Raw genomic sequence first — 18,553 nt, forward strand, 5'->3', positions numbered from 1 at the left:
GCAACGTGGTATCCTACGTAGTAGATAGGGGCGTGGAGAAAAGAGGGGGAGGGGGGGGGGGGGGTGCCAAGGCCGGAGTTCGTGCAGGGTACTTGATGGTGTAGGGCCAGCCCTGACAACAGGCATGCACGTACCGGTTCTTTGTAGTGATCTCCCCTAGGCGCAGAGTTGCACGCTATCACCGCTGCTACATTTAGCTGTTCCTTCAACCGCAGACATAAAATAAGGACCTGTAGGTCCGCCTAAACTAGTTTGGTACCATTTTCAGTTAATTTCCGATCGGCGCGATGCAGTTATGACTTAAAAACCAAACCAACATACCAGCAGTAAAAGAAAAAAAAAAGTAATTTTTATATTTATTTTAGTCTTTATATTTTGTCGGGGGTTTCCTGTATGAACACTTGCGTTCCGTCTGGGAGCCACCTGCGTGCCGTGTAAAGTTCATAACGGGACTGAATCTGACGCCTCAAAGTATCTTTCAACCCACGGCCCGTCACATGGATGACAATAGCGACTGCCAGCCCTTCTTCCCGTCAACTTTCACTGATTTGCTTCCGCCAACTTCGCACAACAGATCCACGACGATTCTGGCACCTTTAAGCAGATCAGCTCAATGTCGGCGTTTGTATTCACTCCGGGTGGCCGAGCAAATTAAATCAAAATACAAGTTTGCGAGATAGGTGTCTGCATAAATCCTTACGAGGTTTAACTAGCACCTACTGTTTCGCACATGGGCAACGCTTCGTGTCCTGCGCATTCTCCGAATGGCAAGTATTCCCTCTCAACCCCCCGCAAACCTGAAAGGCCCACGCGACTTTCAAGCTTCAAGATGCCGCGACCCTCGGAACATATTGTAACGACTGCATCCTCAAATTTCACCCCTGTGTTCTAGCGCAATCGAGAAACCAAAGATTACAGCTACGGCGAGACACTTAACCGGTGCACATAAGTGGGAGAAAACGTTTACATCTCCGGAGTGCAGTGTGTGGTACGTGCTTCTGCGCTTCGCAGTGCTTACCTTCAATTCCCAAAACACTGGAGCTCTTCGAAACTAGACGGTTATTCTTGAGGGCTTTCTTAATTGCTAGGGCCGAAACAACTTGAATAATGCGTCATTTATAACTGAGAAAAGAAAAAAATATTGTATTCTCGATCGGACTGTGCCGAGATATACTTCTTACCTACGCCGTGCTTACCTGCAATCTGAAAGGTCTCCGAAATAATCGTCGTGAAAGGCTTCGTCAATACTATCGTGTGATGTTTTTTTGGTATAATTGTTGTCGTTATTTCTCGCGGAGGGTCCCGCGTTAAGTTCGAGCGCCCACTCCGACAGCGTGTCACGCGTCGTCTGTACGTGAAGCACGCGGCAACAGCGAAGCCCTCGCTGACGAATGCAAGAGCTCCGCCCACAAACAACGACCGTTATTGAACGAACACAGACTGGCACAGACGGATCGAAGCCAAGCAATCCAAACGGGGCTTCTCTGCACAGTTGCCGTGTACAAGGTCAGGACCCTCCCCCTCGCGACTCGGCGCCCATGCTCTAAATATCGCTTGTTTTGATTTAATCAGGTTTCCGGGAACATGTTTCACCGCGATCGAAACACAGCGGTCTGCGGGTTCCTCAACGCAAGGCGGTGTGTGTCTTTCTTTTTTTTTTTTTTTTTTTTTTTTTTTGTGGTGTGGCAACGACGAAACCGTTGCCTCATCAACGAGTTTCTTAAAAGTTGCGGAACGTCAGCTGGTTCTGGGAAACCGTTATTCGACGACATCGTTCGACCGCCAACTAGAGAGCGTCTTGGCGAATTCTGCCAAATAGGCGGAATTAGCTAGCCGGCATTGTTCTCGGCTTTTGCCAGATAGGCGACATTATTGACGACTTCTGTCATATAGACCAAAGCTGCAAATCTGTCAAGGCATTTAAACTTGATGAAAAACAGCCTCAGATAACAGCCACAAAAAATGAGTCAGGTATGTGGGAGAGTTAGTGCAGGCGCGGAAAAACGTCCGCAAGCTAAGTGCACAAAGAAGCGCAAAACACCGTTTGTGACATGTACTACAACGGGTGTCGTCTACCGAATACCCCTATCTTGTGGAAGACCCTATGTCGGTCGGAGAGGAAGATGTTTGAACGGCGGGCTGAGAGAGCACGGTAGGGGGACCTCTACCGCTACATTGCAGAGATTGCTCTTGTCTCCCCTCTTTTGATAACGTAGCTGTTGTGGGCAGACACCGGGAGAAAATGACTCGAGAGAAAATTGAAGCGTTCATTATATATTCGATGGCAGACAGATGTGTCAGTGAGCCATCGGTGGCGTTATCTGAGAGGGAGGTGCTTTATCTGCATTCAAACATGAGTGTAAAGTTTTGAGGCGATGTATCTGCACATTTCGTCGGCTGGTGGCCTTGTACTTTTAATCTGTCTGTGTGTAATCTGTTTAACAAGCTTCTTTGGTTCACTTTTCTTTCGATAAACTTCAGTTGCGAGTCAGCCGTTGTCCTGTCGTTTTCTTTACACGTTCTGCGTCCCTGTTTACCTGAGGCTGTTTTTCATCATGTTTAACTGTTACCAACTGGCCCAAATCACCACCCTACTTCTGTCAAGCATCATTCCGGTTCAGAAAAAATGGTGATCATGTCCAAATCAGCTCCAGGGTAAAAAACAATAAAAAAAATAGCGGTTCATACCGGTTTGAAGCGGTCCGTATTCGCATGCTAATAACGGAATTAAAGAAAGTATAAAAAAAACTATAATTTAATCAAAATGTTAAAAATGAAAAGGGCGAAGCTGAAATCTGTTCATAAATTCTGGGGTACAAAAGCAATAGCCTGTTGTGGGTTTGCCTCTCAGTCTTTAAAATAAATTTTAGCGCAGAGAAAGCCTGTTACACGCTGACTAGGCTCCAAGGAACCCCAATGGCTTCTTGTGCCGATTCGTGAAGTTCTGTATGACGTTGCCAACTCTCCTGCAAGCGCGGCTTTTATGCACGATTCAGTTGGTCAATGTTAAACTCTAATTCTAGATGAAGCATCCTCGCCTATTTCAAAAGAAGGTAACAATTAGCGTTGCGATGTCTCTAAATGCGAGTGAACGCCTAAATGCTCGACGAACAGAGCAAGGTTTCCATGCACAAATGCTTGCTTAAAAACTCTAAAAAAGCACTTCAGTATTTTTTTGTTTCGTTTCGTTTTTTGTCATTGAGCTGAGTTACTTGAAAACGCAAAAAAAAAATGAAGGGCCATGAAATGATTATTTTATATTACTTAGCTTTAATCCTCAGCTGAAAAGCGAAATGAGAAATCACATGGTCGTGACGCGCTTGGGCACTGGAGGGGATGACTCCCAGCTCCCACCGTCCTTTCTGAGCCCATCATGAAACTTGTCATTCGCAAGCGACGATAAGTGCCGTCAAGGCACTCATTGGCCCCGAAAGCGAATTCCAATATTCGTCGGCGGATTGATTGTTGACGAGCGCATACGTCCGAGTGACGCAGTGCTCGTGTCCGAAGCCTGAGCTGGGATAGGCTTTGGGTACCGCGGATCTATCATCGTGAAAAGGGGGAAAACTTTCGAAGAAAAGGAGGTACGAAATAGTCCGCTATATTTTCGAATTTTCGTACCGAAAAAGGCTTTTTACTCTCTACCCTCTTTCTTTTCTGGCCCACTAAACGATATGCGATTGGTAAGATTCCAATCTAAAATTATTTATCCCAGTCCAAGATTAATTCCGGTCGGCGCGATGCAGTTATGACTTAAAACCAACAAACATATGCAAGCAGTAAACAAAATAAAAAAGGAATTTCGTTTTAATTTTTAGAATATATGCCCCTTTAAAAAATGTACGCAAGTTACGCTGGTTTTCGCGACGTACGTACGTTCCACATTCCCAATTTTTCGCCTTGAACCGAAAATCGCACATCATTCCGACGACTCCGATAACGATACCCGATACTCCGCCGCCACCTCCTTTGCGCATGCATCTTATCGTTATCGGAGGTATCGAGGTAACGAAACGATCTACTAACATTGTAATTTTTTTTTTTTCGGTTCTGCTCCTGAACGAAAACAATTATGACGTTTAGGTTCGATTCCGGTTGGCAGGAAAATATAGGTATTTTACCTAAAGATGCCAGAATATGATACTAAAATTTTACCACCATGAGAAGGCAAAAAAAAACAAACGTACTTGACGTGACAATGAATGTCTAAAAGCGACTATTAAAAATATCTTCCCATGCTTGCAGTACGCACGTGCTTCCGTTTCTGCTGAGCACGTGCTGGCTGCGAGCTTCTGCAGTGCTTCCACTATGCATTCCACGCACGCCATCGAGATTCTTGTTAAATAGCAGACGGTTCGTGAGAGCTCGCTTTGGGTATATTGCCGCGCGCGCAGCTGGCCAAGTAGGCGGCGCGCGCGTGGCCTAACGGTTATCGCGCTTGCTTTCCAAGCTGAAAACCAGGGTTCGATTCCTGGCCGCGAAGGCATATTGTAAAGTAATGTTCTGGTAAATTCGAGAACCGTGGTGCTTGTTCGAGGTCCGAATGTTCTACACGCCGAACCTTCCACGCCGATTATTCCAGAAGCCCACACGTGTACATAAGGGGCTCCGCGTGGCGATCTGTAGTCAGTCTCGCCCCAGCGCTCGATCCTGCGGTTTCGCCGACTTCGACGCCCGCGACGCTTTGTTATTATCTTTTGTACTCTTTTATTTTTGGCACAAGTTCGCCACATTAAACGTTTATTTCTTCCTGTTCATCTATTGTTTTTGGTCACCACCCGTGACAATATTATGCGCAGTAAGCAACGCGGTAAAATATGGCGGCCGGCGAATACCACTTTTCTTCGGCCCTTCTACGGTGCAAAACGAAACAAGCACGTACAGCAGAATATAAAATAAAACACGACTCCACGACAGCCCGATACGTGCTGACGTCGAGCTTCCACGGCGCTTTCGCAACATGCAGACCGGACTATGATGACTGACCTTCTTCCAGCAGACGATATGTTGAAGATTGTTCGGCGCATGCGCTGGTGAATGAGCTCGAATATGGCCTTCAGTGAATGGGTGGTGTTCCCTCGGAGCTATATTTGAGCGCGGCGCTCAGAGAGTCTCCGCCTACCTCCTAGGAAGAACCACGATCTTGGTGGTGTTGAATGTACATTAAGGAAGCAGCGACTGACTCAAATATTAGGCCGCCATTAAATACTGTGTATACCCCTATTTTTGCTGGAGTTCTTGAATTTCTACCGGAAAAAAATCAACAACCATAGGACTTTTTGCTGACGGCTGCGTTGTACAAAAACATTAACAAACCAAATGATCATGATGTCCTTCGCAATGATATTATAGGGATTTTGACTGGTGTACCACATGGCAAATGCAACTTAACATATCTAAATGTAATATGCTTTCTTTCACTAGAAAGCGTTCAGTCTTGCCTTTCATATATATTTTTTTAAAAAAATGTCCACTTCCCATCTGTCCTTTCTTACAAGTACCTTGGTGCACATCTTACCTCTAATCTCTCCTGGATCACTCATACTAACACAATTTTTGGCTGACTCCTCACGCACTCTTGGCTACGCGCCCATTTACGTCATCTAGCTTATAATACTTGTATGTTAGCTCTAAACTAGAGTACGCCTCGCCTGTTTGGAACCCGCACCAGAAGTACCTAATTAATTAACTAGATTCTGTCCGAAACCGCGCCGATCGGTTCATATCATCACCTTATTCTCGATTTGTTAGCACAGCTTAACTCTATTCACCCCCTTGAAACTCGCCCCTTAATCTGGGAACTCTGTCTGCTTCATCGGCTGCATTTTAATCCCGGTCAATCAGGCTCATTACTTTTAAAACCGACAAATGGAAAATCTCATCGTCAAAATAATAACAAAAGCTTCAAACGCATTTTTGGTTTCCACGGCCGCATTTAATAGCTCAGCACTTCCTAACGCAATCAAGAACTGGAACGGTCTTCCCGAAGCCATTGTCAACATACCCGATAAAAAAATGTGTCGTAATGTTCTTTCCAATCATTCCCTCCCTCCCCCCCCCCCCTCCCCCCCCCCCCCTGACCTCCCACTGCATCCTGAATTTTGCTGTTTTGTTGTTCTGGTGCCTTTTTTACTCTGTCATTTTTGCGTCAAAGTGCACATATATATATATATATATATATATATATATATATATTTTTAAATTTCAATTGTAATCGTTCGTAATCATTGATTTTGAATCATGACTTTTTCGGTTCTTTTCGCGCATGCTAGCAATATAACTTCATCTGCACATCCGTTTTCTTTTATCTACATGTTTTCGCTTTGCATTTGCTTTTCTCTCCCGTAATCTTGGATTTGTGTGTGTGTGTGTGTGTGTGTGTGCGCGTGTGTGTGTGCGCGTGTGTGTGTGCGCGTGTGTGTGTGCGCGTGTGTGTGTGCGCGTGTGTGTGTGCGCGTGTGTGTGTGCGCGTGCGCGTGTGTGTGCGCGTGTGTGTGTGTTGACGTTGTTTTTTTTATGATTTTGTTTTGATTGGTGCTTACACTGAATGTACTCCCCCCATTTCATGTAATGCCCTTAATTGGGCCTTTGGTGTGCCGTGAATAAAATTAATAAATATATAAATTATTGTGACGGCTGGTCGTTCGGTGGGTGTACACGTTCGTCGCTAAGCATCATCATGAGCAAAATCAAAGAAGGGCGCGTTCGGACTTTCAGCGTGTCGCACAGTGTGATGCCAATAAAGCATCGATCGAACGAGAAACTAGCTGTTTCCCGAAGCAACATTGAGGAAAGGCGCGTGGCATCTTCAGCACAACTGTAACAGCGTCAAGCTGCTTTCAAACGTTCGTATATTTTAGCTCTAGTGATCGTGAAAGAACATTGATCATTTTGACGCCGATTGTAAGGACCGACATAAAGTGTCCAAAAGGTTAGCCTCCCCAACACCTGTACCTTCGATGTCGTCCACAACGACGCATGGCACACTCACGAGGGCGCTCGGCAACACCATTGCCCAACAAATACACGTTTGTTAGTTTAGTCCAAGGGTGCGCAAAGTGAGGGTCGCGGAGTCCTAAGAAAGCGCAGCCGCTGATAGCTTTGATACTGCTCTGAATGGGGGGAGCGGGAGGAGAAGGAGGGGGGGGGGGGGGTCGCCGTAGTTTGTTCGGGTATCTTAAGGTCGAGGGCCCCAAAAGTTTGCGCCAATCTGTAGTTCATCGACTGTGGGAATTTGTGCATCGAGCTTTCTCTTTTTTTCTTTTTTTGCTAATAATTAATTTTTTTTTCTTTTTTTTTTTACATTAGGTGCATTAATATGAAGAAGTGTGTTCGTCAACAACCCTGAATAATAATTATGAAGGTTTCCACGGCGTAGTGGCTTTGGTGTACCACCGAACGTGTGGTTCTGGAAAAAGACACGGTGGGAAGACTGCTCTAATGGCTTTTGGAGTACGGAATCGCCGACGTAGTTGAATTTTAAAACGAAATACAAACGGAGAAAAGACTGCCGTAATGGGTTTGAAAAGCGACACTTCGGATAAAAGATTATCGTAATGGTTTTGGAGAACTTACGTACCACTAAAGTGGTAAAAAAAATAACAGTGGGCAGACGTGCTGTAGTTGTTCTTGGAAAGGACACTATCGAGAGAGGGAGCTACCATAGGGATTCTGCAGTACGCGATCACTGCCGTTATGGTTTAAAAAACAACAGACACGAATAGACAGATAGGCATAGGTACTACAATGTAAACTACTTCCTTTATTTTTGCGGGCCCAATGCGTATATTTTGCGACCTTTACGGAGTGTGGATTACGGGAACATTTCGCGGCCATAAAACTTCGTGGTTGAGAATGGTATATCCTATGTATTTCTTACAATGGGCGATATTTGCATGGTCAATTTTTCGCGATATTTTTTCGAGTCGATGACCTACGCGAAACGTAGGGCATCGCTAAAATTACGTCGTTTACAGGAAATGCAACGGTATCGCTTAAGGTTGACCAAAACGTTTATACCTATACAGAAAAAAAAAAAAAATCTGACAAACACTAAATTATGTTGGTGTTTCAAAGTATTTCTCGTACGCGTTCATGCACCGCTGCAATTTTTTTTTTGTCAGATCCCTGATTTCTTGTGTACTGCGTAAACGTTGGCAACCATTTTGTAGACTTTGAACTAAACTACTGCTTCAATCATTTGTTTTTAGGGGCGAAGCTCCTTAAGGGGTATCCACACGAAGGAGAACTCCGCGGGCGGAGCTCGTGACGTCAACAACCCGGGAAACTCCGTTCCCGGCTCCGCCGCGTGCACCTGGGGCTTTCATACTGAGAGCGCGAAGCCTCCGCGCCTCCGCCACGGAAGAGAACGGCGCCGCGAGGCGTCAAAATGGGATGACGTATGTCTCACGTGATGCGCGCTCCGCGGAGGAAAGGGGCGGATTTCTCCCTCGTGTGGATACCCCTTTAAGGGGTATCCACACGAAGGAGAACTCCGCAGACGGATGTCGTGACGTCAACATCCCGGAAAACTCCGTCCCCGGCTCCGCCGCGTGCACTTGCGGAGCCTTCGTGCTGTCGGCACAAAGCCTCCGCGCCTCCGCCACGGAGGAGAACGCGCCGCGAGGCGTCAAAAAGGGATGACGTATGTCTCACGTGATGCGCGATCCGCGGAGGAAAGTGGCGGATTTCTCCTTCGTGTGGATACCCCTTAAAGGGGTATCCACACGAAGGAGAACTCCGCGGACGGATGTCGTGACGTCGACAACCCGGGAAACTCCGTCCCCGGCTTCGCCGCGTGCACCTGCGGAGCTTTCGTGCTGACAGAACGAAGCCTCCGCGCCTCCGCCACGGAGGAGAACGCGCCGCGAGGAGTCAGAAAGGGATGACGTATGTCTCACGTGATGCGCGCTCCGCGAAGAAAAGGGGCGGATTTCTCCTTCGTGTGGATACCCCTCTAGGGTCTAGCCTTCTCCGTCCGGCGTCCGTGCTCACATCGATCTTGCTGGTGTTCGTGCTCGTGATCGTGCTCGTGAGCTCGTGAGCTCACGTGCTCACGTGCTCGTGTAAGGCAAAAAAAATGATGAAAAAAAAAAAAAGAAATGTTTGCGCAGTCGACAGGATTCGAACCTGTGCGGGGAGACCCCAATGGATTTGAGTAGGGGGCTCTGAGATCTGGTAGTAACTCAAGAGCTGGGGATGTCATGGATGACACGTTGCATGTAGCGCTGCAGTCAAATCCGTATATAATCGCGTTAAACTTTGCATGGATGGGCTCAACGTTTATAGACAAGAGGGCGCTGCAGTCAAATGCTCAAATGCGTACATAACCACGTTCCATACCACACATTCTCTTTCTGACATGGATGAAAACGAACGAAAGGCTCGGCATGCTGCGGCTCAGCGTCTACGCAGACAAGCACCACAAGAGCTTCGCCCCAATCAACATCATTCACCACGTGGAGATGCGGTCATTTTTTTCCAAAATTCGATTTTCGGTGAGTGTGTATGTGTGTGTCATTATGTGTGAACGTGTGTGTGAATGCGTGCGTAGGTGGAAGCAGGGCACGGCTGTTCAAAAGTCGAACCTCGTCAAATATTTCCAAATGCTCGAAGGGTCGGCAAACCCGTGGAACCTATCAAAAGCTTGCAACATCTTATAGCTCCAAGCGCACTCTTGCGCGCAATCTCTTGCAAGGCGACTGACTTCGACACGTGTGTCCTTGGAGGTTACGCATCAATTACGTCACTGACATCATATCCGGAAGCCGCGTGCTCGGAATCGTACATTCTGAGTAAGCGCTTCCTCCGTTACATAATAAAATATAACAAAAAAAATATTTTTGTGAGTTCTGCAACAATCTGAGCGTACGTCTATTCTTACTCTTCTCTCCCATACGATCAGACAAAGAGCGTTGAAGCTCGCCAGGGCAGAAATATATATATATATATATATATATATATATAGGGTGGTTCAAATCAGGCTCGATCTAAAATGAACCGTAAAAATCGACGCCTGCACGTAGCAATCTAAACTTTTCGTCAAAGGTGTAATTCACAGGTCGTTTTTTTCTTGTAAAATTACAAAGCGTAGCTCTCTTTCTGTAAAAAAAATAAGGCCAAGAAACTTGCCAGGGTCTACGGCGGGCAGCAACGCAGACGACAAGGGTCCAGTAACGGGGTGTGTTTGGCGTTCGTATTGATAGATGGCGCTACCTCTTTATCGCGACGGCTCGCGACCACCGTGGTTTATTAAAATGAATATAATATTTTTGAAATGTGCCTTCGGTTAAAAAATAAATGCGAACAATAAAAGCCAAACTTAAAGTAAAAAAACGTGTGCTGACGGATTTTGTCCGCGTGTCGTCTTGCATCTTTCGCTGGTCGGCCCGGTCGGCCGCACCTTCAGGCGCTGCTCCCGACGCCATCTATCAATACGAACGCCAAACACCCCCCGCTACTGGACTTGGTGGTCCGAGTCGCCGCCCGCCGTAGACCCTGGCAAGTTTCTTGGCTCTATTTTTTTTTTTTTTTTACTAAAAGAGAACTACACTTCGTAATTTTACAAGAAAAAACCGATTTGTGAAATACACCTTTGAAGGAAAGTTTAGATGACTACGTGCAGGCGTCGATTTTTACGATCTTTTTTGGATCGAGCCTGGTGACTTGAACCACCCTATATATATATATATATGTGTGTGTTGTGTGTGTGTGTGTGTGTGTGTGTGTGTGTGTGTGTGTGTGTGTGTGTGCGCGCGTCTGTGTGTGTGTGTATCTCAACAAAGAAAAAAAAAAGCACAAAGACAGCTCTGTCTTCTTTTTTTTTTTTTTCTTTCTTTTTTTGGTAATACAGTCAAAGGTATAGGCACTCGTGCCCTCTACCATTCTGAGGGCTGATTAAAGCTACACCCGCGCACACCTCGTATCCGTATAAATGCCAATAAAATTGACCTTTTTCCAGTAACGAGCGCCGTTTGCGGAGTTGCTTTCGAACTACGAATGAAGGGCAGCCCGACTTGCCTCCGCCTGTCAAAATACATTGGCATCGTGCCGTTGTATGGCCCGTACTAACGTATACTCCGTTGCCTTCGTTCGTTGCTTCGTTGCCTTTTATGGCCCGTACTAACGTATACTCAAGCAAGAATGGCCAAAAAAGACGAAATACGCGCAAAGGTATAGGTGCTGAATATGTTGGTCGACCGGGACTTTGCCCTGCAAAACTGAAGACAGCCTGACGCAAGGCCAGCATTAGAACGCTCGTTTTGCCGAAAACCCGGCGGTGTCTTTCGTTTGTCAGCTACAGGGAGAGAGGGAGACGGATGGGGAGAGGGTGGCGCGTACGACACTCCCATTGGTCCGAAGCGCTGGCGTCAGCACGCGTCAACCTATCCCCTTCTTTCTTCCTCTCTCCCTGTAGCTGACAAACGAAAGTTAGCTACGGGGAGCGAGCCCAAAGCGGGACTTTGTGTGGCGTTTCCCAACGGTCATCCTAACGCAGTCCCTAAGAATCCACGAATGGATATTCCTGTCATTTTCTTTCTCGTATGTCGGCCCTGTGAGGCGCAGTCACAGTGCGTATATCATATAATACACGGTGTTCGCAGCAAACACGATGACAGACTTACTTGCGGAGACACTTCAGGCATGCTGCAAGCATGTTTGCTTCGTATCATGCTTGTAACATATTTGCAGGTAGTTTGTGTATGACCGATGTGACCGACATACGAGGAGGAAACACGCCAGTGTTTGCAGACTGTCTTTTGTATGATACATTGGCAGTATTACCACGGCATTCGAATGTATTATTAATTGTAGACATGCCGAGCCTCGAAAGCATTGCTCGCTGTACGAGTATAATACGTATATGAGGCGGAGAGCACGTAGTTCGTGCCGACACGCGACCCGAAAGAGCGTTCCATCACCCCGTGCGCGGCTTCCTGCGGAGCCGCCAAAGCAGAAAGTTGACCGCGAAATATGCCCGAGGCACGCGCGCATTATAGCGGGCATTGAATTCCGTGCGTGCAGCCCTGCGCGTGCAGGAAGCTGCCGAAGCGGTTGGCCCGGATTACGACAGCACCCACTTTCTTCTCGTTGCGTGACATAATTGCCCGCGTCGTGACGATTTGAATAGCTCCGTGTACGTGAGACATATGCGACGAATGAAAACTTCCAAAACTCTCCACGTACACAGCCTGGAAACGATAGCTGTATACGCTCGGAATCTGCATAGGCGCGAACACGAGGCGTCGTCATGCGCAGGTGGCACTCAGTCGGTCGAACGACGTTTTAGCGAACGCCGACTTTTCATCGAAAGACACTTCAGCGAATAGTCGGCCGCCGCGAAGCGACGTTTACGGGTGTGCCGAGTGGGAACGCAGCGCGGGGCTGGGTTAACGCGAGCCACCGTTATTCGCTAAAACGTCGATTCGCTCAAATGGCGCTGTTCGCTAAAACGTCATTCGCTCATGTGATATGGACCCCCGCTCCAGCGACAGACAACGAACGCTGTATTGGGTTAGTATCGCGATACAGTAACTTGTCGTTTTTTCCGTAACGCGCTACATTAATTGAAAGTAACTGTAACGATAACTTAATTGCTTTGTTGTAGAAGTAACTAAAAATTAACGGCAAACATACAGTTACATGTTGTGAAACTTCGCCCTACTTTTCTGAGGCTGCAGCGGGCTTGAGTCTGTGACTGATTTTGAGCCCGACAGTAGAATCAAGAAAATAAGACAAGAAATGAAATTGTTTACCTTCGCTGTAAAGCATTGGCGCAGATGGCAGACATTTTTTCAACTTTTCATTTTCTTTTCACGCTCGGGTAAACGCGCAATAAAAAAACAAAACTACATTTTTTTTTTATTTTTTTTTTTACGTTTGAAGTTGCGAAGCACGCTTCTTTCGCAAAAGCGAGCCACATACAACGTTTCTATGCGGAGCAAAAGTTCGTCTGCTTCATTTGCAGGGGTTGTGGTGACGTCAGAACGCCGAGCTCCGATTGGTTCTCAATAAAAGATAGTGGGTAGACCCCAAGGCATCTTGCTTTCAGGTCTACCCACTATTCTTCACTCAGAGCCAATCAGAGCTGCGCGTTCTGACGTCACCCCAACCCCTACAAAAGAAGCAGACGAACTTGCGCTTCGCATTGGCCGACTCGCCCTCTCCGATGGGCCGTGCGCCCGCAGTCGACGTTTTTTGTTAAAAGGAAAAATCTGAACACATTTCCAGACGACTTTGTGCTGTTTGTGTTAATTCCTTTCTTCGAATTTGTTTGATACTAGCGGTCTTTTGCATCTCCCAGTCCCACACTTTCTGGCTACCCAATCCCATCCCGATTCTTGTAATGGACCGGTCTGCTCGTCTGTGTGTGTGAGAGCGAGAGAGAGAAACGACTTTACAAGTAAAAAAAGAAATAGTTTGATGAAAATTGATCGTAATCGTGTTCAAATAAGATTTTGTCACGAGTGACGATCGCCAAGCGTTACCGCGGTCGGGTTCTGAAAGACGCTTTGACCTGATTAGATGTAGCGGGAATGACCTCACTGCCCGCTGCAAATACTACAAAAAAGAGTATGTGTCCTGGAAGTCCTCTTCATCCCAATCTTTGCAAGCACCTCGGAGAAAGTCTTGACCGCTGTTTCTGGACAGTGCCGCGGCTGCATCGCATTGTTCTTTACACATTTCATACACTCGTATAAAAAATTCGAGTGTCTTGAAAGTAAACAAGTTACTCTGCCAAATAAACTGTAATTGTAACTTCTAACTCTAAGTGCAACTTAATTGCATAGTTGGGAAACTAACTGTAACTAATTACTTTTAAAAGGTAGCTTACCCAAGACTGTTGTGAATATCACAAATACACCTTATTTGTGAGCAGCATTTTCTTGTTTTGATTTTAGAACGCCCGAGAGTCACCGACCGCGAAACTGGAGAAGACGACAGCGACGTTAGCAGACCGAGGCGAGGACGGCCTCCGTCTTCAAGGCCGCAGCGGCAGCGTGACCAAATAGTATACTATTGTCCGGCTCCTTATGCAATCCTAACTTCTTCCATCAATAGACCGATCTCACCAGCCAGTTTGGTTACGCCGTCGCTGCCGCGATGTAACAATGAAACTTTAGTCATTTTGCACGGGCTCTGCGCATGCAGAGCGCGAGAAGGCACGAGCCGTCTCGGGTACTGCCGCCTGGCTCCTGTAAACTAAAGCTTAGCCTCCTCTATACTGACAAATCCTGGCAGATCGCCACGAGACGCGGCCGCCACAAGTGAAAAGGTAAAACGGCAGACAACGGATGAGAGGAGAGGCATGTAACGAGCGCCCCGCTGCGGCGAGACGCCGAAACACACTTCTCCCGAGCGATAGAACGTCCGCTCGTGCTCCTCGCGTTCCTCGCGCTAGCGCTTCTTTTCTCGTCGGGTTTGAACACCATGTTTCGGGTCCTCGCCGCTGCAAAATCTGTGCGCTGAATACCAGGTTCCCCGAGAAATGATCTGTGCCCTACCAGATCCTCACGCTCCAAATCTGCGACCGGGCACTTTATGGTTCCGTCATCGAACTGCCAGGCTTTGCGAGTAAAGAGGAGGCTATGACTAAAGTTAGGGCGGCTTCACCCATGCGCCGAACGCTTGGTGACATCGTCCTATTAATGACAGGTTATTTATCGTAAGACGAGGCACTTGCGCGCATAAACGTCCACTTTGGGGACCGAAGGGCACTCTCGGAGAAGCTATGATTGGGCGAATACCGGTACCGATGCTCTAATCCTATTTGATATTTTCGGATGTCGTCACCTTTTTTTATAAATACGCATCCGAATAGAAACTCTTAATTAACTAAAAAGAGGCAATTCTGCAACGTAATGACTGCATCAGCTCTCTTTTATAAATGAGCGATGCTATATGCACTACGTAGTGCACTTTGGACGGAAATTGCTATATGCACTACGCTGAGAGCTCATGCCGCTCGGACCACCCTTTTTCGAACTGCGCGTGTATCACTGGGGAGCTCGTTAACCCAGCCCCCCGCCTGCGTTCACGCCGCTTCGCGGCGACAGTATGCGGCTGCTAATTAGAAAAGTTAACCAGTACACGCCGCTTCGCGGCGTCCAGCCGGCAGCCCAAGCCCCGCTGTCCCCGATCTGCGAAGTCTGCGAAGTTTCGTCGACAACATTCGGTGTTTTTTTTTTTTTTGTATTGTTCATCGCAAAAAAGAAACATAAATATCGCCAAATGCCTCGTCAAAACAATGTTCAAGAAAAAAAAGAAAAAAAAAAAAGTAGGATCACCGCGATTCGAACCTGCGTCACTTCCATACGAAGCGGACACCCTAACCTCTACGCTATGCCACCGGTTGGAAAGCTCGTTGTGATCATTCATTTTATATGAGACAAACGTAGTGCATATAGCAATTTCCGGCCGAGCTGCACTCCGGAGTGCATATAGCATTACTCTTTATAAATAGTCTTAACCATGCGTACCAATTAACCATTACTGGGTCATCTACCAGCAAAATTTCGGATCAACCGCTTTCCAATAAGTCTAAATTTTCAAATAAAAAGCAAAAAAAAAAAAACATTCTTATACAATAAAGATTCCTCATACAAAATCAGGCTACGAATGAAAGCTTCGTTACGCAGACGGAAAATATTCAAAGCTGTCTTTTTACGTACCGAAGCTGGCTTTGGCGGACCGAACGACTGTCAGCGATGCTCTCAACCGACTGACTGGCGATTGCGGGAGCAGAGAGGACAGTTTTCGATCAGCCAGTGCCACCGGCGTCCTACCTCACTCAAAAGAGAAGAAGCGGCGACGACGAGCAGTGATTCAGCTTCACCCTTTCCCACCAAACGCACGTGTGCCTCACCAGGAGCTTCACGGAAAGTTAAGCAACCATGCGGTCCTTTCCGCTTTTTATAAGCCCAAGGTCGTCTCTATCTTTCTCTCCTGTTTTCTTTTTTTTTTTTAGTTTCGTGAGTTTCGTGCCGCGTCCGCTCTGGGGGAACCGAAAGTAGTCATTAAACGGACAGACAGACGGACGCGTAACATCACATGCCGGCTATTGCGGAGCAGAGGCCCTGATGCGAGGCCTCTCACTTTCGTTCTTCTTACCCGCAATCTCCAACATAACTACCTCGAGATTTCCACGTTCTGAAAACGTACATCGCGGACTCGGCATTGTCGCTTTCTTTTCTGCGCGGTTAACTTCTCGTCTTCGCCCTTCGCGAAAGATAAGAGCACTTCGTCGTGTAATCGTGTTTAACGTTGTCGTTGTTTTTTGCAGTTATTTTTCGTGACCCCTTCCGCATAAATCAAACCTTTCTTGACAAGTTACGAGCGTGATGGTAGCACAATTTGACGCAAAGTAGAGACACGCACTATCACGCTTTTTGGAGGTTGGTTGTTGTCGTTGTTTATTTTTAATAGACGTAACCAAAGCATCCTTTGTAATGTAACTGGCTCGTCGTGCTCTCTCAAACTCTATCTATTTCACGTGAGTCGGATAGTCGGAGATTGGAACCTAGCTCTTGGAAACCCCCGTGCGGCCACGTGTAAGACAACAAACCAAAGAAATGGAAAGAAAAGACACAAATATTTCCTTGAGCAAAGTTTCGTCTGCAACTCACTTATGATTGGCGAGATTACGTCCTTGCGGACGGCGTAAATTCTATCGTCCGTTTTTCGCAACTCCTTCTTTTGAATCCTCTAAACTAGAAAATAATTGTTAGCATTGCAGTTAACACAGCAGCCGTGTAGCGTTTTTCTTTTGTATCTGTGTCTTAGTCAGACGACCTACCTTAACTTTATATTGTCATATCACGACGCGACCTAACCTAACCTAACCTAACCTAACCTAACCTGACCTAACCCAACTCCCAAACTTCCATGATGAAGAAAACGCTCTCGGCAGCCAGCCTGAAACTTCGCAAGGGATTTCTCAGGTACGAAGCTTCCCAGGAAGTTTATTTTCGAGTCCTTCCAACCAGCATCTCCTAAATTAAAGCAATGTTTTGGTCCTGGTTTGGGCTAACTCAGCCTCACCCGACACGAGTGGAACACGTGCCTCTGTAAAGTCCACCGTGACCTTCGCTCCTACCCATTCAAAATAAAAGCCGTTTGCCCGCGCTCGGCGGGCGACCGAAACTCCGCAGCAAACACCCCAGAGACGCTCCTCGTAGAATCCCAACAGAACGCGTTATTCAGACGACCTTACACACAGGGTTTTTCCTCCCGGAAGGATAATCTCTACTCCGGGTACATTGCGTCGGCCAAAACCGGCCACCAACGACCAGATCATCCCACCGGCCCCGCCCTCTCTCCCCCCTCTCGGTCTACCCCACATTCCATATTCCGTTTCCTAGCATTCCCAGCCCACTCAAGTACGCAGCGTGCGGCCAGTGCGGCGTGCCGAGGGAGCGAAAAAGAGAGATACCTTGTAGTAGCCGCTCTCCGCACTTCCTGAGACACTCCGGCACCGGCGGCAGCCAGCGGCACCCGCCGGCTCCCGCATTTCGGATTATATCTCAGGTGTATTTTGTTCCCCCACTTGCGCCGCCTATTTGCGCACCCTCGATACCCGTTCTCCATTTGAGCAGCTCCCTAGACTCCGTTCACCCCTCAGATGACCATGGGGTGAAAGCTAGTACGTCTATCCTCCCCCACGTGTTCATGTTTTGTCACCCCTTCCTGCGCGCGGAGACCGGTGATGAAAGGAAAGCGGTTCATTGGTTCATCGATCCCGCAGGTTCCACCGCACTGTCAGCTTTGTGGTCACCAGAGATCTCAATCCGGGAAGAAAAAAAAATCTGACGGAGGTTTATTGCGAAGAAGGTGCCGTGTAACCGAGCTTTCGGATGCACTTCAAAAAATTTCCAGGTGGTCGAAATTAATCTCCAGTCCTTCGCTGGGGAGTGCCGGATACCCGTCGTTGGTTAATTTGACTATGGGGGGAGGGGGGGAGATCACATAATGTGGCGACTTTCCGTGAAAGGTCAGAGTTGGGGCGGTTTATTTTTGTAAGCGCGTACACGCGTCGTGTTCTTGGTGTCATTAGCGTCGTCGCATCGTTCAAGGTCGGCGAAGAGTGATCAACGTTGCGAGCGGCGCACGGGTGGCTGGGCCAACAAACGACGCACACGGCCGGCAACGCCCATAGTGGTGTGTGCATAGTGTTTCGCTAGCTGGCGCCACGGGCCTCGCTTTTATCTCGTTCCGCTCGGTGTTGTTGAAAATGTTCTCAAAGAAGAGCGGGAACGGGGAAGGAGGGGTCGAGCAGTTCGATCGCTTGCTTCTTGGTGTTATCATACAGGCTCTCTACGCTATCGGAGCCCTTTACATGCTATTAGAGTTCGGCGCAATCTTCCTAATATTGCTAAAAGTCATTAATCGGATTGTTATTTTATTAAGTTCAAGTGAATCATGCAACTTGTAAGAGATAGCGCCGCTTCATGCTTTCTGCACTTCTCAGAACCGACCCCGAAATCCCTCCGAGAGCTGCCGAAAAGAAAAAAAAAAAAAAAAAAAAAAGGAAAAAACAGAAACACATTTTGTTTCT

General features: G+C 47.3%; 1 protein-coding gene across 1 annotated transcript in view; it reads right to left on the bottom strand.

The window, feature by feature from the left end:
* Positions 1 to 17,677, bottom strand: part of LOC8044002 (FMN-dependent NADPH-azoreductase) — a 48,921-nt gene extending 31,244 nt beyond the window's left edge. Inside the window, exon 1 of the mRNA XM_040499341.2 lies at positions 17,432 to 17,677. The gene's annotated coding sequence lies outside the window, so the exon portion shown is untranslated. The remainder of the gene's footprint in view (positions 1 to 17,431) is intronic.
* Between the last annotated feature and the right edge of the window lie 876 nt (positions 17,678 to 18,553).

The sequence above is a fragment of the Ixodes scapularis genome, unplaced genomic scaffold, assembly GCF_016920785.2.
Source record: "Ixodes scapularis isolate PalLabHiFi unplaced genomic scaffold, ASM1692078v2 PGA_scaffold2__306_contigs__length_199485367, whole genome shotgun sequence".
Classification (NCBI taxonomy): domain Eukaryota; kingdom Metazoa; phylum Arthropoda; class Arachnida; order Ixodida; family Ixodidae; genus Ixodes; species Ixodes scapularis.